This window comes from Cetorhinus maximus, chromosome 20 (genome assembly GCF_964194155.1).
Source record: "Cetorhinus maximus chromosome 20, sCetMax3.hap1.1, whole genome shotgun sequence".
Taxonomy (NCBI): Eukaryota; Metazoa; Chordata; class Chondrichthyes; order Lamniformes; family Cetorhinidae; genus Cetorhinus; species Cetorhinus maximus.
Window position 1 is genome coordinate 87,562,360 of NC_135898.1, and position 27,381 is coordinate 87,589,740.

Below are 27,381 nucleotides of genomic sequence, written 5' to 3' on the forward strand. Positions count from 1 at the left end.
ATTTGAGGAACCTTTTAACAGGGTCCCGACTGATTGTGTAGGACCCCCCCCCCCCGCCCCAAGGCTAAAAATGGAAATCAGTATTTACTGACAATCAGGGATGTATCCATGAAATTTCCAGAAGCAATACCTTTAAGGAAAATCACAGCAAAGGTGATTGTAGAAGATTTGACCAAATCCTTTACAAGATATGGATTACCAAAGGAAATACAGTCAGATCAGGGTTCAAATTTCATGTCACAGCTGTTTAAAGAAGCAATGAGCAGTCTAGCAATAAAGAAATTTAGGCTGTCAGCTGATCGCTCTGAATCACAAGGTGCCTTAGAAAGGTGGCATCAGATTTTAAAGACTGTGACTAGAGCATATAGTCAAGACTATCCATATGATTGAGATCGAGGGATTCCATTCTTGCTGCTTGCTATTAGGGACACCCCTAATGAGTCAACAGGGTTCAGTCCTTTCGAGTTAATTTATGGTAATCAAATAAGGGGACCACTCAAATCGATTCAAGAAAACTTAGTGAGTCAAAGTTCTGCAACTACCCTCATAGATTATGTGATGAAATTCAGAGAAAGGTTGAATAGGAAATGCGAGCTGGCCAGGAAACGTTTAACGATACACAGCAAGTGATGAAGGCAAATGCAGATAAAAGGGTAAGGGCTCGTAGTTTTGTGGCTGGAGAAAATGTGTTAGTATTGTTACCAGTGTCAAGTGAACCGTTAAAAGCAAGGTTTAGTGGACCTTACCAGATCGAAAAGAGACTGAATGAGATAAACTATGTAGTGAATACTTTCAGATAGAAGAAAGAATCAGCGAGTGTGCCATGTAAACATGCTAAAAAGGTACTTTGACAGAGAGGATAAACAGAAGGAGATACTGGTAGTGGTAGGTAAGGAGGAGGAAACAGAAATTAAAGATTCTGAAATTGACCTTCCTCAGATTAAATTGGACAATGAGGAAGTACTTAAGAATCTAAATGTGACATTGTTACCTTCCAGAAAACTGTTGAAGTGATTTACAAGAGCTGTTGCAGTCACACAAAGCAATTTGCAGAAATAGATCAGGGGAAGCAAATTTGGGCTTTGCATGATATTAATGTGGGGGATTCAGTTTCAATAAGGCAACACCCATATAGGTTAAAATTGGCTCAAGTGCGGAAAGAAAGTGAAATTATGCTTGAAAATGACAACATAGAGTGCAGTCGCAGTAATTGGGGTTCACCCATTGTAATGGTGCCAAAATCAAATGGATCACAAAGACCATGGGCAGAATCGTCCCAGATTTGCACTAAGTGCGGTAGTGGGCTGGAAAAAGAGCATTTTACCCGCCAGCTGCAATGGCGGCTTTTCATGCTCAATCCCACCTCATTAAACATGCATTCTTGGCAATAAACCATTTCGCTGGCGGGAGGTCTCCGATTGGCTAGCCACACAGTCACCTTGCCGCTTGCTCACGCTGGGCGCCATATTTAATGTGCAGCAGCGCGCACACCTCTCAGTGCTTCCAGCCCAGGGCTGCTGCATGAAGACATGTCCTAAAAGGCAAGAAGACTGCAGCCCCCGATTCAGTGGCACATCCCTGGAACGCGTTTTGGATGCTGTGGAGGCCCTCTACCCTCGTTCTGGGCAAAGACCAGCAAGAAAGGTGACAAATCCAGCAGGGGAGGTGGTGGTAGCGGTGGTGAGTGCTAATACCCTGCAAAAAAGGATAGCCAGTCAGTGCCAAATGCTCTCATCCGTTCCGCCTTGGTAAGTCACTCTTCTCATCACTGTCAACTCACACACTCACAAACTCATTGCACATCCACAGGGATCTCACACCTCAAGGGACAACACCACTAACTCTCACACACACCCTCACATCTCCATCAGGCTCATACCCTCTGGAGCTAATGTCCTCATCCTGTCCATGGCTCCGCTCACTACACAAACATTCCCCTCAGCGCCACGTGTCCTGCTCACACTCTCTCCATCTGTTTTAATGCAGAAGAAGCTGGCTGACAACAGCAGGGAGAGGTTCCAGACCGGGCGTGGATTTGCCCACATTAGGCCCCTCACTCACTCTGAGGAGTGAGCCATCGTACTGACTGGTGAGGACGTGGACCCTGCCTGCGGCGACGATGAGGTCAGCGGCAAACACCCATGTGAGGATCCTGCACTACGTCATCCCTCTCTCAACGCAAATGTGAGTGCTCTCTCTCCTGCCTTTGACTCTGCTGCCATGCACTACTTATCTCTACTTTAGTTCACAGGGAACTCTGCCAAGCGACTGACACCCTCAGCCAGCCAGTCCCTCAGCTCCAGCCAGATCCTCACCTCCAGCCAAGAGGACACCTCCTCCATTGAAGAGCTGGAAATAAGCAGCCTGGAAGATCTGTCACAGCGCTCACCCACACCCTCCACCAGCGCACAGACACACACCTCAGTGGGACCCAGCAGGCTTGGGTCCACAATCTGGTAGTCACTGCACGGACACGTGTCCGCAGCAGGAAAAGGTAGGTTGAGCTGAGCTCCTCAGCATTCGGAGGACTGCCGAGGAAGAGGCATCTGTAAGGTCCGAGTCAGAGGACGAGCCTCTGGATTTGGCCTTCCAACTCATCGTGGAGAGTCAGTAGAAGGCAGGAGAACATCACGCAGAGCTGTTGGAAGTCCTCAACAGAGTGGCATGTAAGTTGGAGGAGTGTGTCCACCTGCTCTCTGATGGAGTGGTGCCCATATGTACACGTATGGAGGTCCCAATGAGAAGGTGGCGGGCACCATGGAGACCCTGATCCAGCAGAACACAGAGAGGTGCGCAGACCTGCACTCCATCATGGTAGCCATGGGTGACCTCCTGCAGTGGCAACGCGAGTGGGAAACAGGGCACCTCGACGTCCCTCCAGGTGTTCCTTCCCCTCAAGGAGTCAGGCCGGAGCCCTTGGGCACCCAAAGGGAGGAGGAGGAGCGGTGGCAGGACACCCCTGAATCATCCACTCAGGAAACTCAGGGGCTGTCCTCTCCCTCCAAGTCCCCTTTGTCTGTGACCCCCTCAACCTCATCCTCTGTCACCGCAGAGGGAGCAGCTGGCCCACAGGAGGACAGCCAAAGCAAACCAACCTAAACTAACCATCCATCGTCAGTGTCTTCTTATCATTTTATGCTTATAAGAGTTGGCTTGTACCTCCCAAGTGGATTACAGAAGTGGAATAGTGAGGAGGAAAGGGGACTTGAAGTATCACCATTTCATGGCTCACAAAGTCTATAGTGTCTAGCTAATGGGTGCAGACTGTGTAAGCCCCTAATTCAATGGCTTTATTTATTTGGCTTTCATGTCCATATGACTATGGTGCAATCAGCTTTATTTGTTCAATAAGGTGCTGACATATTTGCCATTTTCCTTTCTGATGAACATATACTTAATTGAAGATGATTGCGCTACTTAATAAATCCTTAAATGGCCTTTAGTTCAAACACAGCCAGCATTGGACATCATCCCTTGTTTCTGATAGCTCTACAAACAGGCATTAAGAAAATACCTCATCCTCTTTCATAATTCTTTTCTGAGTGATCTTCGTTTTAGATCACAAGCTGAGCTTCATGCCCAGTCTTCTGGAGTTGCAATGCATCTTCTGCCAATGGCAGGACATCTCCCCATCCATTTCAAGTTTAAGTTAAGAGATCAACGTTCAAGACTTAGTTATTCTGCATACATAGTATTTACAGCACAGAAACTGCCCATTCAGCCCAACTGGTCTATCCAGGTGCTTGCACTCCACATGAGCCTCCTCTCTCCCTGCTTCATCCAACCCTATCTGAGTATCCTTTTATTCTTTTCTCCCTCGTGTGTAATGTGTCAATACTATTTGCATCAACTACTGTACTCCTTGTGGTAACAAGTTCCACATTCTCTGGGTAATGACATTTCCCCTAAATTCCTTATTGGATTTATTAATGGCTTTTTAAAAAATCTTTATTGCCTCTAGTTTTGTACTCCCCAGAAGTAGAAATATCTTTTTCTACATTCACCCTATCAAAACCCTTCATCATTTTAAAGATCTCAATCGGGTCACCTCTCAGCCTTTATTTCTGGAGTACAGGGTCTCAGCCTGTTTGTTGAGACAAAGCTGTACATGAAAATGTAGAATCAGATATATGGCTTAAACGCCCCGTGACTAAATAAATGTAGTGATGTTTGGACTTATTTGATAAGGGACAGAGAAAGACCCATCAGTCCCATCAAGCCTGTTCCTTCCATAAGCTGTGTGCAATCCAAACTTTTGGGGAACCTGCTCAATGCACTTAACCTCCAAGCGACATTCTGGAAGTTTCTCCCTGATTTACAAAGGTAACTCAAGCAAGACACCAGAATCCTTATAGAAGCTAAAAACCTCCATTGTTGACAAGTTTGGGTAGCAACATGTCTCTGGCGATATCACTCAGCCGCCTGTATTACATCCTGCCCGATATTGAGTTTGATTGACTAGGGTGGGTCGAGATATTGTGCAGGTCGTACAGCAGGTGCCCATCAAACACCTAAACCAAAAGCAAAATACTGTGGATGTTGGAAATCTGAAATAAAAATAGAAAATGCTGGAAGTACTCAGCAAGCCGTGCAAACAATTTTCCAAGATGATTTTCTACCTGGTTGTCTCACTTGTTATATTCCCGTGGAGGAATTTCACATCCCTGTCACGGTGGGAGGGGGGCGGGGCTGTAAAATGCGGCAAGCCATCGAAAAGCCCATTCACTTCGGTGGAACCGTAAAATCCAGCCGGTGTAAAATTCCGCCCAATGGTCCTATCAGCTTGATAGGCATGAGAGTAAATCTTATTCTACTTTACATTAGTCATAGTAGCATTGAGTTAGAGATAGCATCTGGAAATGTGGGTTGAGAGTAGCAATGCTGATTCTCCGCTCACTACCCGCAGCTTCGTAAACTTCTGTTTGAATGTGAAGCTCATCGGGCTTAATGAAAACTGCAGTGATACCAAACAAGACATTGTAATTCTTGAGGGCAGCACATTGACTGTTTTTGTACCAGGAACATGCTCAGTGCGAGTGACATCTATTGCAAACAGATGTCCAATTTGGGAAGGAATGAACAGCACATTTTGACAACACCGCAACCTCCACCACCTAGAAGGACAAGGGCAGCAGGTACACAGGAACACCACCACCTGCAAGTTCCCCTCCAAGCCACTCACCATCCTGACTTGGAAATATATCGCCGTTCCTCCGCTGTCGCTGGGTCAAAATCCTGGAACTCCCTCCCTAACAGCATTGTGGGTGTACCTACACCACATGAACTGCAGAGCTTCTAGAAGGCAGCTCACTACCACCTTCTCAAGGGCAACTAGAGATGGGCAATAAATTCTGGTCTTGCCAATGATGCTCAGACCCCATGAAAGAATTTTAAAAAATGCAAACTCAAAAGTTAAACTCTGGCAGGTCTGAAGAGTCTTGTTAGGAAAGGGTTGGGGTTTTTTTTGTTGTTTTTCATTGCATTTCCCTGCAGAACTGCTATGCAGTTTGTAGTCTTTTCCTTGGTCTTACTTTGAAGGTGTATGAGATTCCCCGTGGGAATTCTGCTGTATGTATATTCCCAGGGAGAATAAGAAGAAGAAAAATGTCCAACAGATTCGGTTACACCTCAGATGTCATTGAAGTGCGACCAATAACCCTCCGAGCCATTTTTATCGAGTGAGGTGATCAAGCTTCAATATGGCAGAGGGAGGTTGCTTCAGGAAGCCCTGTTTCAACGGTGAGACTGCGTTCAGCTTTATGTATGAAGTAGATCAGGCTGCCAAGCTTCAGTTTTATCAGCCGTGGCTCTGACTCACAAAGTCAAAGGTTCAATTCCCACTCCAGAGACTTGAGCACAAAATCCAGGCCAACACTTCAGTGCTGCACTGTTGGAGGTGCCGATTTTCAGATGAGGTATTAAACAGTGGCCGCCTCTGTCCTTTCAGGTGGATGTAATGATCCCGTGGCACTATTTCGAAGAAGAGCAGGGGAGTTCTCCCTGATGCCCGGGCCAAAGTTTATCCTCAACCAACATTACTGCACTGCAGTTTTCATTTTATTTATTAATTCTCGGGATGTGGGCATCGCTGGCAAGACCAGTATTTATTGCCAATCCCCAATTACCCTTGAGAAGATGGTGGTGAACCACCTTCTTCATACACTGCGGTCCATGTGGTGTAGGTACACTCACAATGCTGTTAGATAGGAAGTTCCATTAGACCCAGCGACGATGAAGAAACAACCGATCTATTTCCAAGTCAGGATGGTGTGTGACTTGGAGTAGAGCTTGGAGGTGGTGGGGCTTTGATATGCTTGTTGCCCTTGTCCTTTTAGGTGGCAGAGGTCATGAGATTGTTGGACCTTGCTGTGTACAAATTGTCTGCTGCGTTTCCGACATTACAACAGTGACTACACTTCAAAAGCACTTCAGTGACGGTAAACCGCTTTGGGACGTCCTGAAGTTATGAAAGGCGCTGTTTAAAAGCAAGTCTTTCTTTTTCCTTTTTCTAAATTGGTCATTCATGTCATGGCTGGTTGGGACATTACTGGCACAGAATGGGTTCTGAATTGGCCCACACAGCATAACTCACAGCAGTCCAAGAGTAACTTATTCTGTCTGAAGCGCTTTGAGGTGTTTTGACATGAAAAGCAACTGTATAAGAAAGGGCTTTCATTCATATAGAACCTCTCACATCATCCAGTCGGCCAAAAGCGCTTTACAGCCAATGAATTGCTTTTGAAGTGCAGTCACTGCTTGTTTTGCAGGCAAAAGGCCCAACAATCAGCTGTATGATAAATGGCCTGAAAATCTGCTGTTTGGTTGTACGATAAACATTGGCCAGGACACCAAGAGAACTACCTGGCCTTCAAGTAGTGCCATGGGATCTTTTCCATCCACCTGAATAGGACATGGGGCTTTGGCAAAACATCACATTTGGGAGACATCGCCTCCAACACTGCAGCATTCCCTCAGTACTGCACTCAAGTGGTCAGCCTGTATTAAGGTGTTCAAGCCGCTGTAGTGGGACTTGAACCCACAAACCTCTGACTCAGAGGGGATAGTATTGAGACAACTGCCTCCATATAAATGCAAGCATTATTTGTTAAGTTACCTATCGCAATGACTAGGTGGAATCATTCAAAGAGCTGATTAAAAAACAAACTGGGAGGATCCCAATACTTGCACTAGGGAGTTGAACCTCATCACTGGATCAGGCCTGGATGTAATGTCCTCCAGTGTTAAGTGGTCTGCTGACACTCACTGCCTTGAAGAGTGACCGTGAAAGCAAGGCCCAAGAGCCCTCTCCTATCCCCAGCCTGAAGGACAGGGAATCAGATCAGGGTGTGGGGGTGGATGGGTGTGAGATGAGAAAATAGTCAACAGCAATTATGCTGCACAGCGACTGGCTTTATACAATAAGGTCAATTGAAGCCAGCTGTAGACCTTGGACTAGGGAGGAAGAAGAATTTCATTGCCACCACAAGTACCTACCACCAGTGTGGTTTGCTGCCTTGGCAGATATGAAGGTTCCAAGTCATTTCTTTTTATATTTTTTTTTTATCTTTGTACTTTCAAACTCAAACAGAAGTGTGCTTTGTGCATTCATTGGTCTCATAGCCAGAGAATGCAGGAATCAGAGATTATAACAGTCTCACTGACTGGATCAATCTGGCCCAAAGCTTCACTAAGTAATGAAGCAAATTTTCCACCATAGGTAATTAAGACACTTCACTGATTAAGAGCAATAGGAAATTAAATAATGGAAGGTTGTCAGTTTTCCTTTGACGTGATACCAGAAGTAACCTGTTCTCTTTGACACAGTTATGCAAAAAGTATTTCAGAGTAGGAAAGGTCATAAGGTATAATTTTCTATGATAGCACTTCCCAAACACGCAAACTCCGCCATCTAGAAAGACAAGGGCAACAAACGCATGGGAACACCATTACCTCCAAGTTCCCTTCAAAATCACACATCACCCTGACTTGGACATATATCGATGTCCCTTCATTGTCACTGGATCTAAACCCTGGACCTCCCAACCCAACAGCATTGTCAGAAGAAGGCCTGCCACCACCTTCTCAAGGGCAACTAGTGATGGTAATAAATACTGGACTGGCCAGCAACGTCCACATCTGAGAGTCAATTAAAAAAGAAATGCCAGGATTAGCTGCTTCCAGTGTGGATCGGGAGTGCCATCAGGGAATTCCTCATGCCCAGGCCATGGGGATGCTGGAATGGACAATTCTAGTCAGTCCCTTTCTGATAGCTGAATTCCCACCTGTCACCCTTCTTGTTCCAGGGGATGAATCCATATCTCAGCTCCATGACACGTGGCTGCAACTAATTCTTTACATCAAAGGCGTATTTCTGTTTTTGGCAAGATAATTTTCCAAATTTATGCCAACCCACCTGTTGGATATTTACAGGGTGCACTGATTCCTGAAATCTGCTGCCAGCAAGAGAGGCTCCGAAATGATATAAGTGCCTTCTCCCCTCCTTTCTATGTACTACTAGGACATTCAATTTTATACACATCTGCTCACATCTAAATCATAGGTTTTCAAACTTGGCAGGTTTTGAAAAGGGGAGGACAATGGTTGATGGTAAAATTTAGACAAAGAATTTCAAAGCATAGGGCTTGGCTGGCCTTAGGCACCGCCAATAATGGGGGGGATAAGCCAAGTCGGAAAGGTACACGAAAGGAATGAAGAGTTCTGAGGGATTGTAGAGTTGGGGAAGCTTACAGAGATAGGGAGAGGTAAAGTCATGAAGCATGAGGAATTTTAAACTGGGGAATTGGGAAATGCAGCAGAGGCAACTGAATGTCTCAATGTCGGTGACAACGAGGTCCATAAACTTGTCACATTTGTTAGAGGTGAATGTGAACCCCATACTATAAACTTTAAAAACCTCTGTTGTGAGGCTTTGGAGTTACATCTCCCACAATGGCAGCTCTCTTGTTCCTGAGTTAAAAAGTTATGAGATCAAACCCCATGCAGAGACTTTGTTAAGTAATGGAGGCTGACACTCCATTGTGGTAGATGAGATGTTGAACTAGGATGAGGCCTGCCATCTCTAGTGGGCATAACAGAAGGAGAAAGAAATAGAAGGATATGTTGCTTGAGTTAGATGAAGGCAGGTGCAAGAAGGCTCATGTGAAGCATAAACACAACAGACCTGTTGGGTCAAATGGCCTGTTTCTGTGCTGTTAATTCTGTGATCTATATAAAACAATGTCGCTTTAAGGGCAAGCATTTTTCACAAACTTTCTATAGTAAGAAAATATTTTTTCTTAGAAAGAGATAAAGTATAAAATAGCACATTGAGAGTAAACCTCCCAGCATTTCTTTCCACCCCTCAATTTTATCTACTAATGATAGGCCCAGCACTTAAGCCTCTTTGGAGAGACTACGGGAGCTGATTGGCACTCATTGTCTAGCACTTACCGTGCTTGCTTTGCCTGAGCTGTTGTCCTTGTCCATTTGGAACATTTAGTACTGAATGCAGAGAGGAATGTGACTCCCTTTTGTGGAGTGTGTGGCTGATTCCCTGCAACCCCACCCAGCTCGGTGGGAACCTGCAGGTACAATGTGGCACTTTCATTGTTGTCAAGGCCGTGGCAATGATCGGAGAGGGGCGGTTGGGGGGTGGGGTGAGGAGCGAGGAGAATGTTCAGCGTACATTCCACGATAATCACTCAGGCTCTGGCAGCAGCACCACTTCAACATGTTGTTCGATAGCTTTTCCCGCAGAGTAGATTCCAGCAGGGTGTGTGACTCCAAATTGGAGAGGAGGGGAGAAAAAAAGGTTACATGCCCAAATCTGTCTCGGTACCAAATGAAATAGTAATGAATGTTGATGCTGGCTTCAAGCTGAGACAGCTGTTTGGTAAAATCTTGAGGCATTATTGAGTGCTTTAATCAGTGAGACAGTACATATCCCAGTAGGAAAACAACTAGGACGATCACATATCTTTTATTTCTTTACCAGTTTCTCCCCTTTCTGAATGAGCTAACACGATACAGGCCCACAACAGCAATCCACTACCTTACTCTAATGACCATTTTTCCTTTGCGAGTGAAGCCTAGGTTTCCCGATTGGCGATATTTTAACATCGGCGTCAAAGGACTGAGCTTAAGGTAACGCCAATCTGAAAATCTAGGCCCGATGTGATGGAAGTTAATTTGATCATGGAGGAATCACAACTAGGCCCCATCCTATCCCCCTCGCAGCCACTCACTCACACATTCCAGTAAAAAATGTCCGAACAGTGGCGAGCAGCTGGTAGCCCAGTTGATCGGGCAAAGGCCAGATGGTGTGATTGTGGACAAAGGAGAATCTGGAATGGTTTGCTTTGAAATTGGCCCAGTGACCTTTGCTCCCTGTCTGACACCATGGATAATTGTAAGGCTGCCCCGGAGTTTAGCTAACCCAGGCCATTGAGCAATTGAAACTGAAATCTGGCACACTATCAAACCACACAGAGTACTTTGTCATTGAGCCACCAGGGGTCAGTCATTATTACTAACAAAGAACTTGGCATTTATATAGTGACCTCAGGACATCTCAATGCGCTTTGCAACCAATTAAGCATTTTTGAAGTGGGGTCACTGTTGTAATAGACTAATCATCATAACTTTAGATACAAGGGCACTTACTACACATTGATGCCATTTACTTTAACAATCAAATTGCTCTTTTTCAAAGGCTGTCTATGAATAACTTATAGCTGATGTATTAATCTTTATGCCATTTACAATTTTCAGTAGCTTTTAGCTCACCAAGTGTAAATGCATTGAGATACTTTACTGCTGTAGTGAGGCACTAGATTAATTTCCTTTTATATTCAAGGCTTCAGGGATAGCTCCAGACTATAAGGGAGGCAATACACAAGTCTCTGATACCCAGAACAATCCCTTGTCAGTGCTGAGGTAATGATAGCCTTTTGTCAATGTCGCAGTGGGGATGCTACCATTTATCACAGTGCCACTAGACTAGGGCTGGGATGGGGGTGTAAGTAAATCAAGATTCTCAGTCACTCACACTGGAAGGAGTGTACTCACTTAGAATCATGAAGTTAAACGGCACAGAAAAAGGCCATTCAGTCCACGGTGCCCATGCTGGCTCTTTGAAAGAGCTAGCCAATTAGCCCTACTCCCCTGCCCTTTCTCCACAGCCCCTGCAAAGTGCTCTTTTCCAAGTATTTATCCAATTCCCCTTTGAAAGCTACTATTGAATCTACTTCCACCAAGGTCCTAACGACTCTCTGGGCAGAATTTTACGGCTCCATTGCGGCACAGGCAGGGCTGGAAAACGCAGTGAGTTGAGCTATTCAAAAGTCAATTGTCTTCGACGGGACCATAAATTCCCACCAGTGTAAAATTCCGCCCACTGTGCTTTAAAAGCATTCTTCTTGTCTCCCTTTTGGTTCCTTTGTCAATGAAGTATGTATACTCTGGTTACTGATTTGGTTTTCCATTTACTTTATTAAAATCCCTCACGACTTTGAATACCTCTATTCAATCTCCTCTTAACATGCTTAGCATTTTCTCCCCAAAGGAGAACAATCCCAGCTTCTCTACTCTCTCCACATGACTAAAGTCATTCACCCTGATACCCTTCTAGTAAATCTCCTCTGCACCCTCTTCAAGGCCTTGACGTCCTTCCTCAAATATGGTGTCCAGAATTGGACACAATACTCTTTGAGCGAAGACATGGTTAGAGCATAACTGCAATTTTCCTCTGCTGCCAAATAATGTTCCAGCTAGCAGCGCGTAGGCACACACATACAGGATGGCTACTTGGATGGGGTACTACCTCCAGGGTTCTTGCCCTGCTATAATGCAGTGACTGTTGGAATGTGAATATATGTAGAGTGCAGGTTAGGACAGGACCATGCTGGGTTATGATACCCTGCAGTCAAATATCTCTTAGTCTGGGCTCATTACTGGGTGAAGAATGGGAGGGTCGCTGGTACCCTTGAAGCTAAAGCCCAGCAAAGGGTCAGCAGCTTTGAGGGATAGAGAAGCAATTTGGATGGGGAATATGTCAAAGCAAGAAAGGGAAACTTGCATTTCTGCAGTGCCTTTCACAACGCTAGGATGGCCTAATGCAGCCAATGCAGTAATTTTGAAGTACAGTTAATGTAGAAATGAGGCAACCAATTTGCGCACAGCAAGTTCCCACAGAAAACAATGTGATAATGACCAGATAGTTTCTTTTTCAGGTAATGTTCAATGAAAGATCAATATTGGCCAGGACACAAGGAAGAACTCCCTTCCTCTTCTTTTAAATAGTGTTATGGGATCTTATGTGTTGATCTGAAAGGCAGACAGTTTAACATCGCATCCAAAATACATCACTTCCAATAAAGCAGCACTCCCTTAGTACTGCCCTTCTGTCAGTGCAGCACTGCTTTGGGAATGTCAACATGGATTTTGTGCTTAAATCAAGGGCATGTTCAAAGTTTGGTAGTCTAACGTTATAAATCCACCCACTTCTGTGTGGCTTGTGTGTTACCCACTGACTGGACTTTATATCCAAAAGGTTGCTCAGTCATCCAGCATTGTGAAAATCTTGACCAGTTATAAGAGTCTCTGTATGTGTTAAGTAGCAGATAAAAAGTTTTCTGATTTCCACACTTAAGGATGTGATAATAGAAGCATCAAGACATCATCCTCTGCTCGGGCAGAATGCATTCCTACGTGAAAATTTATAAAGGCAATTCCTCCAATGACCCAGGGATGCACCCTATGGTTGAATGAATGAGTAATTCTTTATTCTCACATATAAAGAATGATTGCAGTGTCCCATGGAACCACATTCCAGCCCTCAGGAGTAGAGCACAGATAATTGGTAGGAAAAGAAGGCAGCGAGGGCGAGAAGGGGCTCTCAAACACAGGTGTATTTTTAAATCATTAGTCCACTATGTGCAATGCAGGGACCTGGCTTATTAAGCAGGGAAAGGGTCAACCACAGCACATTTCCTAGAATGGTATTTTTCCCACAATCACTGTCCAAGAGGGAAATGTTTGGTTGTAAAGTGAGTTTTGACTCTCCACGATGTTGCTCAGCAATTTTCCATCCTGTCTCCCACTGAATGGCACTAGGAGACATTTATATAATGCAGAGATGTGCTTAAGTACAGAAATGATTGCTGCCAGCTATGTATTCTGCTCCGTTTTGTCTTGGGAAATGATCTTTGGCTTGTGACTGCCAGCAGGATTAATTGTGTGTGTGCCGTATTGTTGTAAATCACTGTAATTGGCGACTAATAGCATCGTCACGAGAAATGAAAAAAAAAATCCTGCAGCTTATCAACAAGGAGCGGTAAACTATTGCTTGAAAAATGAAGTGAAACATGCCTTGAGAAAGTCAAAGTCCAACACAAGAAGCTAACTGATTATGTGAACTAAACAGAGACAGCAGCAGCAATAGCCCTCTGTCCCAGAGCCTTGATGAATCTGATCTGACATGATGGCTTAGAAATTGGAAGGCCAACACTAACTGGTCACACTAAGCGATATTAGGCTTTGGGTGTCATTTACAAGAGCCCAGCGAGGTTTAGATGGCTGCTGTGCATCCCCAGGCACCTCACTGCTGAAGCAGGGATGAGGAGGGGGGGGGGGGGGGGGGTAGTGATTGGTGTGGTGGGGAGGGGTGGGGTGCCAAATCCAGTACGTAACATGTGGCTAAGGCCCCACTGCCGTATTGTGTTTATTTTGCACCTGAAAAATGGACGTGGCATTGAATTTCGAGGCTGGCCCTTTCCGAACCTTTTGTCACCTCCCAAATCCATGCTTATCTTCCTAATCAGTCCAATCTGGTTCTCGCCTCTGCCTCAACAACCATCATATTTGACCCCAAGGTAAGTTTCCAACCCCATACCTGCACCATCACTAAGGCCACCTGTTTCCACCTTGCCTGCCACGCCCCTGCCTGGGTTCATATGCTGCTGAAATACTTTGTTACCTTTAGACTTGACTTCCAATGCACTCCTGGCTAGATCCCCACATTCTACCCTCAGTAAATTTGAGGACATCCAAAACTCTGCTGCCCATTCCCAACTTGCACTGCCTCCCATTCACTTCTGTGCTCTCTGCCCTACATTGGCTCCCAGTTAAGCAACACCTCAATTTTCAAACTCTCATACTAGTTTTCAAATCCCCCTATGGTCTCGCCCCTCCCTATCTCTGTAGTCTCCTTTGGCCCCTTAACCCTCTGAGATATCTGCGCTTTTCTAATTCTGGCCTATTGAGCCTCCCAGATTTTAATCAGTCCACTATTGGTTACCTTCAGCTGCCAAGGCCCTAAGCTCCAGAATTCCCTCTCTAAATCTCTCTGACTCTCTACCTCTCTCCCCACCTTTAATATACTCCTTAAAACTCAACTATTTAACCAAACTTTTGGTCACCTGCACTAATGTATCTCTGGACTATTAATCCAGAGACCCAGGGTAATGCTCTGGGAATCCAATTCGAATCAAGCCATGGCAGATGGTGGAATTTGAATTCAGTTGTAACAAACCGCTACAAAGTCGCAAAAAAGGGATGAAACCGGACGGACTACCAGGCATTGACCTAGGCACCAGAAACGACAACGGAAAACTCAGCCCTGTCAACCCTGCAAAGTCCTCCTTACTAACGTCTGGGGGCTAGTGCCAAAATTGGGAGAGCTGTCTCACAGACTCGTCAAGCAACAGCCTGACATAGTCATCCTCACAGAATCGTACCTTACAGATAATATCCAAACACCACCATCAACATCCCATCAGCAGAGGTGGTGGCACAGTGGTATACAGCCAGGAGGGTGTTGCCCTAGGAGTCCTCAACATCGACTCCGGACCCCATGAAGTCTCATAGCGTCAGGTCAAACGTGGGCAAGGAAACCTCCTGCTGATTACCATGTACCGCCCTCCCTCAGCTGATGAATCAGTGCTCCCCCATGTTGAACATCACTTGGAGGAAGCACTGAGGGTGGCAAGGGTGCAGAATGTGGAGGACTTCAATGTCCATCACCAAGAGTGGCTCGGTAACACCACTACTGAACAAGCTGGTCGATTCCTAAAGGACATAGCTGCGAGACTGGGTCTCCAGCTGGTAGTGAGGGAACCAACAAGAGGGAAAAACATACTTGACCACATCCTCAGCAACCTGCTTGCCACAGATGCATCTGTCCAGGACAGTATCAATAGGACTGAAACGAAGTTCATCTTCACATTGAGGATACCCTCCATCATGTTGTGTGGCACTACAACTATGCTAAGTGGGATAGATTTCAAACAGATCTAGCAACTCAAGACTGGCACTGTGGGCATACCTAAAAATTAGGTGTCAACCTAGTTGAGCTGTAACACAGGACTATTTGCATGCCAAACAGCATAAGCAGCAAGTGATAGACAGAGCTAAGCGATCCCACAACCAACGGATCAGATCTAAGCCCTGCAGTCCTGCCACATCCTGTCGTGAATGGTGGTGGACAATTAAACAACTCACTGGAAAAGGAGGCTCCAAAAATATCCTCATCCTCAATGATGGAGGAGCCCAGCACATCAGTGCAAAAGGTAAGGCTGGAGCATTTGCTACAATCTTCAGCCAGAAGTGCCGAGTGGACAATCCATCTCGGCCTCCTCCGGAGGTCTTCAGCATCACAGATGCCAGTCTTCAGCCAATTTGATACGCTCCACTTGATATCAAGAAATGGCTGAAGACATTGGATTGTGCAAAGGCTATGGGCCCTAACAATATTCCGGCAATAGTACTGAAGACTTGTGCTCCAGAACTTGCCGCGCCCCTAGCCAAGCTGTTCCAGTACAGCTACAACACTGGCATTTACCCAGCTATGTGGAAAATTGCCCAGGTATGTCCTGCATGCAAAAAAGCAGGACAAATTCAACCCAGCCAATTACCACCCCATCAGTCTATTCTTGATCATCAGTAAAGTAATGGAAGGGGTCATCAACAGTGCTATCTAGTGGCACTTGCTTAGCAATAACCTGCTCACTGACGCCCAGTTTGGGTTCCGCCAGGACCACTCAGCTCCTGACCTCATTACAGCCTTGGTTCAAACATGGACAAAAAAGCTGAACTCCCGAGGTGAGGTGAGAGTGACTGCCCTTGACATCAAGGCAGCATTTGACAGAGTGTGGCATCAAGGAGCCCTAGCAAAACTGGAGTCAATGGGAATCAGGGGGAAGATTCTTTGCTGGTTTCAGTCACAAAGGAAGATGGTTATGGTTGTTGGAGGTCAGTCATCTCAGCTCCAGGACATCACTGCAAGATTTCCTCAGGGTAGTGTCCTGGACCCAACCATCTTCAGCTGTTTCATCAATGATCTTCCTTCCATCATAAGGTGAGAAGTGGGGATGTTCGCTGATGATTGTGCAATATTCAGCACCATTTGTGACTCCTCAGACACTGAAGCAGTCCATGTCCAAATGCAGCAAGACCTGGACAATATCCAGGCTTGGGCTGACAAGTGACAAGTAACATTTGTGCCACACAAGTGTCAGGCAATGACCATCTCCAACAAGAGAGAATCCAACCATCACCCCTTGATGTTCAATGACATTACCATGACTGAATCTCCCACTATCAACATCCTGGGGTTACCATTGACCAGAAACTGAACTGGGCTATCCATATAAATACTGTGGCTACAAGATCAGGTCAGAGGCTAGGAATCCTGCGACGAGTAACTCACCTCCTGACTCCCCAAAGCCTGTCCACCAACTACAAGGCATAAGTCAGGAGTGTGATGGAACACTCCCCACTTACCTGGATGAGTGCAGCTCCCACAACACTCAAGAAGCTTGACACCATTCAGGACAAAGCAGCCCACTTGATTGGCACCACATCCACAAACATTAACTCCCTCCACCACCGATGCACAGTAGTAGCAGTGTGTACCATCTACAAGTTGCACTGCAGGAATTCACCAAGTCTCCTTAGACAGCACCTTCCAAACCCACAACCACTACCACCTAGAAGGACAAGGGCAGCAGATAGATGGGAACACCACCACCTGGAAGTTCCCCTCCAAGTCACTCACCATCCTGACTTGGAAATATATCGTCGTTCCTTCACTGTCGCTGGGTCAAAATCCTGGAACTCCCTCCCTAACAACACTGTGGGTGTACCTACACCACATGAACTGCAGCAGTTCAAGAAGGCAGCTCACCACCACCTTCTCAAGGGCAACTAGGGATGGGCAAAAAATGCTGGTCCAGCCAGTGAAGCCTACATCCTGTGAATGAATTTTTAAAAAAAATCTCTTGCAGGGCAGCCGAGTTGTGCTTTTAGTGATAGAGTTGATCAGCAGAAACCTCTTGGGCAGAAACATTAGGTTTATTTGCAATATACTCAGAAACAACTACATCTGTGCTTTCAACTCCAACTCTATCCCTACACTGGCTCCTGAGGTAGCCTGCACTACTCTCCTATTGGTTACTACAGATCATGTGATCTTCCTTAACAAATATTATTCTTAAAGGCACACTGCACACTAATAAAACCATAATTACGACAATATCTTTATGTAACTCGGTGTCAAATTTTGTTCTGTAATGTTACCGTGAAGTGGCTTGGAATTATTTTTATTAGATTAAAGACACTGCGTAAATGGAAGTTGTTGGTGTTGCTACTATAATATAGAATTCCAGGATGTAGACCTCTGGGACGTAGAGTTCCATGATATTGCCCAGGAGTGCCCGATAGAGGAATCAAGCCTTGTATACCAAACCTTGTATTTTGCTACACTCCTCATTTCCATCCATTTCTTCTTCTTCCTAAAGTATTTTAAAACTCAAGCTTGGTGTCATGTAATCATTACTTTCTGAGTTTTCTTGTTCATTTATTTATTCTTTTCGATTTTGGTGCCTTGCACAATGTGCTTTGGTCCTTTACATTAACTTCTGAACAGGGAAAGACATTCAGCATCTTTTAAATATAATATGAACAGCAAAAATCCAAAGAGTGCTCTCTGTAGAATTTTGCTGTTTAACGAAGTATAAAGGGGAAAAACCAATCTAAACCATCAGAACCAATTCAGTGTACAAACTAAAGAATGATTGATATATCTTAATATAGATGGGTGCCTTATTTTGCAATAGGCACATTCTGAGTGAATCCTAAAGAGAAATGTCAATGGAGGAAACCACTAAGATTAGTTCTCGACAAGTGTCTATCTTTAAAGTGGAGGAAATGTTAATAATCCAAGAAGGTTTTCCCACAGAAATTAATATTTGTAAAGTTAAATATATCAAGTGTCAGCTTGGCTCAATTGGTAGAACTCTTGAGGTGTCAATATAAGGCTGTAGGTTGCAAACCAACTCCAGGGCTTGAGTGTGTAAGTCTGTTTGACACTTCAGTGCAGTATTGAGAGAGTGCTGTATTGTGGGAGGTGCTGCCTGGAGGATGTGATGGTAAACCTACTCATCTGTTCAGATGGATATAAGGGGTGGGGGGGGCGGTGGTGGAGTGGGTTTGGGGGGGGTGTGGATGGGTGGTGGGGGAGGTGCACATTCTAACCTAACCTGCCTGTTGGAAAGCTGATGAGATCGGATGGAGCATCAATTTTATACTCCACTCAATATTATTCCCACTGAATTCATTGAAGAGTAAATTCTGGCATTGTATCCAACTCTGTCAGTTTTCCAAATTGAGGGGTAGGTTAAAATAGTTCCTGAAAGGTCTTGTGGCACTCTTTTTTTATGTTCTGGCCAATGTTCATTCATCAATCAACATCCCCAAAACTGGATAATCACTGACTATTTATTATTCTGCTGTATGTGGGATCTTGCTGTGCACAGACTGGCTGCCATGGTTGCCTGCAGAAGAACAGTTACTAAGCTTGAAAAAGTAATTAATTGGCTGTAAAGCACTTTGGGACACCCTGAGTTGTAAAAAGTGCTTTGTAAATGCAAAAGGGTTTTTTTTTTCAATTGCAATAATTGAAGCAACAGCAAAGGCACAGGTGATATCTGTGTTTTCCTCAGTTTCCACCAGCACTGGCAGTGTTCTGACAGTTTGCTCAGGAAGTTATTTTTCATGATGCTTTCAAAAGCGTGACCACCAATAGGCTATTCCACAATGGAAGACAAGACAACTGAGCTCTAGCCTGATGTCATTTGACATCTGTAGACAAATAGGGTTGAGGTACAGATCTAATGAAATGGCAGAGCAGGCTTGAGGGGCTGAATGGCCTACTGTTGTTCCAATCCACAGCCATAGAGGCCAGGCAGCAGAGAAGGCAAAAAAGGAAGCAAATCCTACACTCTGGATCCCACTACCTCATGCTATGTCTTGCCTCATGTGCCCAAAGATATGTGAGTTGAGAATTGGCCTTGTTGATTCATATGCAGAAACTCAGACCCTGGGTAGACGTCGCCCTCGAATTGAAGGACAGCTGATGATGATGCTGACGAGAGATCAGGACTGGGAACACTGACTAAGCTTTTTCTCCTTGTCTCTATAGCTAAGATTACCAAAATGAATTGGGCTACTCCTACAATTGCCACATCTAACCTGGAATAGACCAAACATCGAATCCAGCCTGGAACCATTTATCTCTACAGCTTATAGGAACATAGAATTAGGAGTAGGACATTCAGCCCCTTAGGCCTGCTCCACTATTCACAGGAACAGAAGTAGGTCAGTCAGCTCTTGAGCTTTCTCCATCATTCATAGGAACAGGAGTAGGCCATTCAATCCCCCAATCATGCTCCACCATTCAATTATGGAGAGAAGGCAAGAGAGTGGCCCTAGGGGAATTGTTTGAGAGCCAGCAATGACAGGATGGGCTGAATAGCCTCCTTCTGTGTTGTAACTATTCTGTGATTCTGTGAATTAGGTCATGTCTGATTTCAGTCAAAATCCTGGAACTCCCTCCCTAGCAGCACTGTGGGTGTACCCACACCACATGGACTGCAGGCGTCTCACCACCATCTTCTCAAGGGCAATTAGAGATGGGCAATAAATGCTGGCCTAGCCAACGATGCCCGGAACCCATGAAAGAATTTTTAAAAATCTGTCCTTCAACTCCATTTACCCACATTAGCTCCATATCCCTTGGCACACTAACCCAATGAAAACAGGGAAAACCAAATCACCTACAAAGCCACGAGGGAAGTTCATGGGAGCTACTGGTCAAACAGAGATCAGGAAATATAATTGAGACTGTCTTATTACTCAGCAGTGTGAGGGAATAACATGGAAAGGTGAAGCAGCACTTGGAATGGAGCATGAAGCTAAAATTTTAAGTAACAAAGCAACTGAAGTGAAAGAGATTTCATTACCCTGGCAGATGTAACTATTTGAAAGAGGAGATTGCAGGGATGAGCTGGTATCTGCTATAGATATTCATATATTCTGGACCACCCAAAGTTGCTCTAATGTTGTTTAAAATTTATGAGGCGGTAGCCAGGCAGAGAAGGCTGCAGATAACATACGGAGCTTATAAATCTCAGATAAATAACGGAGATTCCCTCAGAAAGTACAAGGTAAAATACTGAGCTCTTTGTTAACACTGTAAACAATGAGATAAAATGACAAGGGTTCTCCAGGTCAAATATCTCTGGCCTGAATGAAGATAATGTACAGTAACTGGCAATCTGTGTGGATGGTTTGAAGTAATCCATTAGGCATCTGCACAGATGGAGGATATTGTGTCAGTGTCAGCACATTTTTAAAAGTTTTTCTTTCACAGAGCCTGAACAATCCAGAATTCACCTGCATCGCACACACAAACAAATTCTGAGGTCAGTTTTGGAAGTGAAATCAGTTTGGTAACGCAACACAGGAAGTGAGGTATTCTACTTATTGTCCACGTCTTCCTGTTTGCAGCTGTGTACAGGTGGTGGTTATGTAGCCCCAAGGTTCAGTTTGCATCATAGCATTATAGATTTTCAAAGGCTGACGCCAGAGAGGAGGAAGGAATGATCAGGAACATGTCTAGCCTGTTTTAATGGGTGAGATTTCTTCATTCAGTGGATTGTGAATCTCTGTCCTGGGGAGTTGTGGAAGCTCAGTCAGTGAGTCTATTCAAGACTGAGATTGCTAGATTTTTGGAGACTAAGGGAATAGAGGGGTGTGGGATATGGTGGGAAAGTGGAGTTGAGGTGGAAGGTCAACCATGATCTTGTTGAATGGCAAAGCAGTCTTGCGGGCTCGAATGGCCTACTCCTGCTCCTATTTCCTATGTTCTTATGTTATAAAATCCCACCGGACCTATACTACACGGACTGTGTCAGCCTTGTCTCTGTGGAAACATGTTTGCCTCTGAGTCAGAGGATTGAGATATCAAGTCTCACTCCAGAGACTTGAGCCCAAAATCTAGGCTGGCACTTCAGTGCAGTACTGAGGGAGTGCTGCTCTGTCAGAGGTGCTGTCTTTTGGATGAGGCATTAAACCAAGGCTCCATTTTCCCTCTTGGATAGATGTAAAAGATTCTGTGGCACTATTCAGAAGAAAAGCGGGTGAGTTCTGCCTGGTATCATTGTCAATATTTGTCCCTAAACCAACATCACAAAAATAGATTAGCAGGCCATTATCTAATTGCTGCTTATAGGAGCTTTCTGTGTGTAAATTGACTGCCTTGTTTCTTAAATTACAACGGTGACTGCACTTCAAAAGTACTTCACTGGCCGTAAAGTGCTTTGGGACATCTTGTTGATGATCTTATCAAATAGCGGAGCAGGCTAAAGGGGCTGAATGACCTATTCCTGCTCCTAATTTGTATCTTCGTATGTTCACATATAAATGCAGGATATTTATTTATTTGACTCTTAATACCTTCTGAAGTGACCAGCTTGTTGTAAAAGCAATCACTATGAAGTTGGGAGTCTCACCATGATCTTCTCAGAGGCAAGGATGGGTGGTCAATGCAACATTGCTGGCAAGCTATCAGCCTAACTTGTGGCTTCAGTCCTGAGATGCATGTTGAACCCAAGGCTGTCAGTGCTGGAGGTGAGAGTGCTACCAACTGAGCCAAAAGGACCCATTTCTCAGCAAGAATCAGTACTGGGAGAAAGCGGAGAAACCAGTGCCTAACCTGAGTACACCTGCCCTATATTTCTGGGTCGCTGTCACTTCCACTCGGGGAACCTGGAAGGAGGAGTTGGTGGAATAGTTCTCGGATAGATTTTGTGTCCACCATGCCATGAAACCAGCATAACTACTTCAGAAATCTCACCCTTAGGCTGTCAGTAGGTGAACAGAAGGTGTCAACAGTCGACAAGGTAAAGTGCTGTTACATAACTGAAAAGGTGCAGTGCCAAAACTGTCCTGTCATCACCCTCATACCTCTAATCAGTGAGCATCTATCTCTTGTTTTCACTTACACATATACTAACACCTTTCTACATTATTTTCACCTGCAGCAACCAGCAAACAGCTTTTATCAGATGCAAAAAATTGAAGTGAATGTAGAATGTGAATGATGGGAGGCAGGCTAGGCAGGTTGCGGAGTCGGGTGATGAAGTGTATGTAATTGATGCCAAACGTAGCCCTGACTTCAGGGGTGGTGCTGTAATATAAATAAGATGGTGGCATCTTTGGCAGCAGTAAGTGTTGGCTCAATTGCTGTTTATTTCTTCAGACTGCTACAAAAACAACTTGCATTTATACAATGCTTTTTACAATTACTTGACATCCTAAAATGCTTCACAGCGGAAAAAAAATGTACCTTTTGTCACTGTTATAATGTAGGAAATGTGGCAGCCAAATTGCGCACAGCTAGATCCCACAAACAGCAGTGTGATAATGACCTCATAATTACTTGTCAGTGATGTTGAGTGACAGATAAATATTGACCGGGACATTTTGGAGAACTGCTCTGCTCTTCCCCAAAATAGTGCCACAGGATCTCTGTTATCCTGCCTAAGAGGGCCTCAGTTTAATGCATCACCTGAAAAACTGCACCTCTCACAGTGCAGCACTCCTCTGCGAGCCTAAGTCCAGGTTTTGTATCTAAGTCGCTGGGGTGGGACTTGAACCCACAATCTTCTGACAGAGAGGCTGAGAGGGCTGCCCCATGAACCAGAGCAGACAATGGAAGGGAAAGTAGACAATATAACCCAATATAACATCAATCTGTAGAATCGGCTGCAGACTCAAACACAAGGCGGGTTAGACACATTCCATAGGCACCAGTTAAACCTGATTATCATCAATATCCCCTTTTGTGTAAATTTAATGAAAATTCCTACCTTCTGAAAACACTTCACATAGAGAAAAACGTCATTGCTTCTGTTCAACATTCTTTTCTGCTTTGGAGCTTTCATTGTTTGACTTGCAACCATGTAAAATTGCCCAGTACAATTGTTTAAAGTAATTTTTAAGCTGCACTTTTTCTCTCTGCAATTAAAAGGCTTTGAATTTATCAAATACTTTTCACATTCTAAGAACAGCGCAAAGTACATCACAGGCCATGTATTTCATTTCATTTTTAAGTGCTCAGCATGTTCGGCCAGAACTCCCCTGCCCTTCTTTAAATAGCACCTTGATGATCATTCACATACACCTGAAGAGGTTGTTTAGAGCCTTTGGGTGGGACTTTCTGGCCCCTGCCCGCTACCGGGATCGTCCAGTCCCACCGAAAGTCAATGGACGTTTGGCAGGGCCAGCGAGTCTCCCACGGCAGGTCCCACCATGATGGGGCCGGAAAATATCTGCCTTTGTTTAATATGGCATTCCCTAAGTGTTGAACTGAAGTCTCAGTGTACACGATGTAACCATGTCAGCAACAGTCTTCAAACTCAGCCTGCTCAGTCGACGTTTGGACAGGCCAGTCGTAACATCCCTTACTGAAATCAGGGGCCAGATTCTACAAGGGCTATGGGCAAGGAACTGGAGACTACTGGACCAAAAAAATAAATCACCCTGGGAGAGCGATGTGCTGGTTCCCAAGGAGGCTGGGCCAGAGATTCAAAGACTGTGTCTGCAAGGGGTTGGTAGTCAACTGGACTGACTAAGGGGTCTATTAAAGCCCCTCTCCCAAACCGACTGGAATTTTACCGTCGACAGGTGGCCCTCACGCACCCCACCCCCAGCCCCCAACCCCTCATGGTGGCTGAAACATGGTCAGTGAATGCAGGCAGCCTCCCGGCAGCAGATCTGGAGGGGCTGGGAAAGGCAGCATTGCAGAATAATTAAACTCTCCACATCGGCGGTCTGGTAGGTGTGTGGCCATTATTATTTTCAAAACATTTAAAAGTGCTGAGAGAGTGACTCCATTTTGAGGTACCTCTCTCTCCTTTACCTGTATCAGCAGGTTGCCGGTCTCTCAGTGTTGGAGGGTCTCTTGTTGGCCCTCCAGCACCAGGAGCCCACCCTCAGTCCTTAACTGCATGGTGAGCATGCCCCCTGGTCATCAACTGGCCATTTCTTGGGAAATCATATTGGATGACTAATTTGCACTGTGAGATCTGGATTTGATCCTGGCTTCAGGTTTCCGACTCCAAAGCAAAATTCTGTTCCAGTTGTCTCATCACGGACAGGGAATTGAACCTGGGGCCTTTATCAAAGAATATGTTTCAGCCCCTGCACTAGATAAATATGGCACATTAAACTGCTTTGCTCCAGTCCCATCCAGCAGTATCGAGATTTCCTAACCTGGGCCACTTGCATGATCTGGGTTCTCCTTTGCTTAAGTCTAACCTCCTGCTGGACCTAGCATTGGTGGCAGGGACAACAAAGTGTTTGCTGGCAGTGATTGCCTGCCAGGAGGTCTGGTTGTGACTTCAACATCCTTGTGAGGAGTAGGTGGTTAAGAGTTTAAAATTATTAAAAACTCTGTCCACAAGGGTTGGAAGCAGACCATAGTGCCATGCATTCTGGGTGCTCCCAATGTGGTGATGCCCAGCCAACAGGAAAATTGGACAGGAGGCTGGAATTGCCACAACCAGTCTCAATTGAGTGTCTTCAACTGGGCTGCACCTACCGTGAGCACAGGCCAAGCTCTACATCCCCCCCCCAAACTTCAGAAAAGTCCTGGTAATCCCAGTGCAGAAGGGGTGGAGATCCAATGAACTATGTCTGTGTGAAAGGCGAATTGGCTGTCCACTGGGAGGCCAAGGGTCAGGGAGGTCGGCTTGACTGGCATTATGGTTCCGTTGCCCATTGAGCTATTGAGGAAGATACCTATTTTTGCAATTGTCTTTTATATTTTAGGTTGTATCTTGAATACATGTAACAGATTTGGGGCAGAGACAGGATAAACATCTTCACAAAGTGAGTTGTGAGAATGTGGAATGCACTTCTAGGGATAGTAGTTGAGACAGAAACTGGAATCATTGAAATGAGATTGGATGGTGGCCTGGAACTATTTTCTAACAAGGAGGGCTAATGATTGGGCTAAATGGCTTTTTGCCACTTTATAACTTCTATGTATTTATATGTATTGTTATGCATACTGTGAGAGTGATATCATGACCATTTGTTTGTAATATCAATGTATGGCAAATAAGGCCAATGTATCTGCTGCTTAACCCATGCAAGAGCTGTCATAATCAGGCCAATAGTTATAAGATTAATAAGTAGGCCAGCATGTTGTCAGAGTTATAACAGGTCATGGATATATGAATATCAGAGCTAATGGAACAGTGAATTTAAGGGGGTTGCAAGTGTGGGGAGGAAGTTATGCTTCAATTGTATAGAGCCCTCATCAAATGTCATTCGATTCTGGGCACCGCACCTCAGAAGGATCTTTTGGCCTTGCAGCGGATGCAACACAGATTCCCCAGAATAATACCGGGGCTTAGAAGGTTGAATTGTGAGGACAAGTGGCATAAACTTTGCTTGTATTGTCTTGAGTATAGGGAACTGAGGGACGATCTGATCAATGTGTTTAAAGAATTAAAAGGGGGGGATTTGATAGGGTAGATGTGGGAAAACTACTTCATCTGATGAGGGAGTCAAAGGGGATGTAATTTTAAAATTAGAACTAGGCCATTTTAGGGGGGGATATCCAGAAAGGTTGGTGGAAATCTGGAATGCTCCTCAGAAAGCTATGGATGCTGGGACAATTGGAGCTTTCAAGAGAGGGCTGAATGGCCTACTCCTGTTCCTAATATTTCTACAATACATCATAGGCAGTTTTCCTAATCCCGCCCTTCTCTGGTGCGGGATTGGAGCACCGCTCCTTTCTAGATCCAGAAACATTGGTATTTGCCGTCGTGGCAATTTAAGTCTCCACCCCTTTCCCGACTTCTGTGCCTGGGTAAATAGCCGCTTCCTGGGGGCAAAGGTCAGGAAAATCCGGGCTAATGCTCCAGCTCCGCATGGCACAGAGAAATAAAACGTGTAAGAAATGAATATACGTTAGCAACGACAAGAATATAGGAATATCAGGAAAGGGAAAAGTTAAAATTTCTTGAAATGTTCGATTTTTTTATCTCGGTGTTTAATCATAAAGGGTCAGTTCTAAGAAATGTGTGTTAAGTGTCTCATGAACAAACACATTATAGCTCTGTCCATGTTTTAAACTTGGGGCCTCCAAGGCAGGGGAATGTTATTGCTTACATGTATTTAGAATCGTTTTAAAGCTTTATGGTTTACACAGGCGTACTAATAACACACAATTTCTGGAGAAACAGAGACAGATTTCTGCACTCCAGATTATGATGACCTCTCCTTGATTAATTTCTAATGTCAAGCAGTGTAAACAGCAGACACTATTTTTCAATTTCTCCATCTCCTGATGATGAGAATTTGGTAGACAAAATCTAAATTGCTTCCCTTCGCTCTGTGCCCCCTCCACCATACACTCCCCTGCTGCTTTATCAAACGGATAAGCATTCATAAACTGACCTTTGACTTCTGACCCATCGAATTCCCATCAAGACACTAAAGGCAACCTTGTCTTCACAAAACCAGGCCGAAAGACTGTGCGTGCAGGCCATAGTTTTACTGACAGATGACATCTCCCTATCTCTTCCAGTCTCTGTTGCTTCAAACCGTGTGCTGGCTAACGTCAGATGAATTATCAGATTAATCTGTACTGGGTTTAATCCTTGTTAAATATCTGACTGCCTGTAGGCCTCAGGCTTCTGCCCTGTATCAAGTAACTAAGTGATAAGGCTTTCACCTGGGCGGATTCTTATACTGGTAGGGATGTGGAGGCTATGTTGTGAGCGTATATCCCTTGTTAGTCACACCAAATTCAATACAATCAGCTGATAATCTTATCTCTTCAACATTGTTTACAGCTTGCCTGAGAAAAATATGCACGGTCAAAGATGCTTTACATGACATCACGGAACAAAGAAAGCAGACACTGAAATCCAGGAAGCGATTTTTTTTGTAACCAACGTATTCCCCTCCAATTCTGAGGACTTCAACTTATGCCAGTGCAGTCTCCGTAGGCCAGTATATAGCTGTAAT

The 27,381-nt window shown here is 44.8% G+C and overlaps 1 long non-coding RNA gene across 1 annotated transcript; it reads left to right on the forward strand.

Annotated features, from left to right (window-relative positions):
- The first annotated feature begins 1,953 nt into the window (after positions 1–1,953).
- On the forward strand, positions 1,954–27,381 carry LOC144694704 (uncharacterized). The gene is made up of 3 exons (XR_013579815.1): positions 1,954–2,184; positions 25,171–25,230; positions 27,207–27,381. It is a non-coding gene; the product is annotated as an uncharacterized LOC144694704 (long non-coding RNA).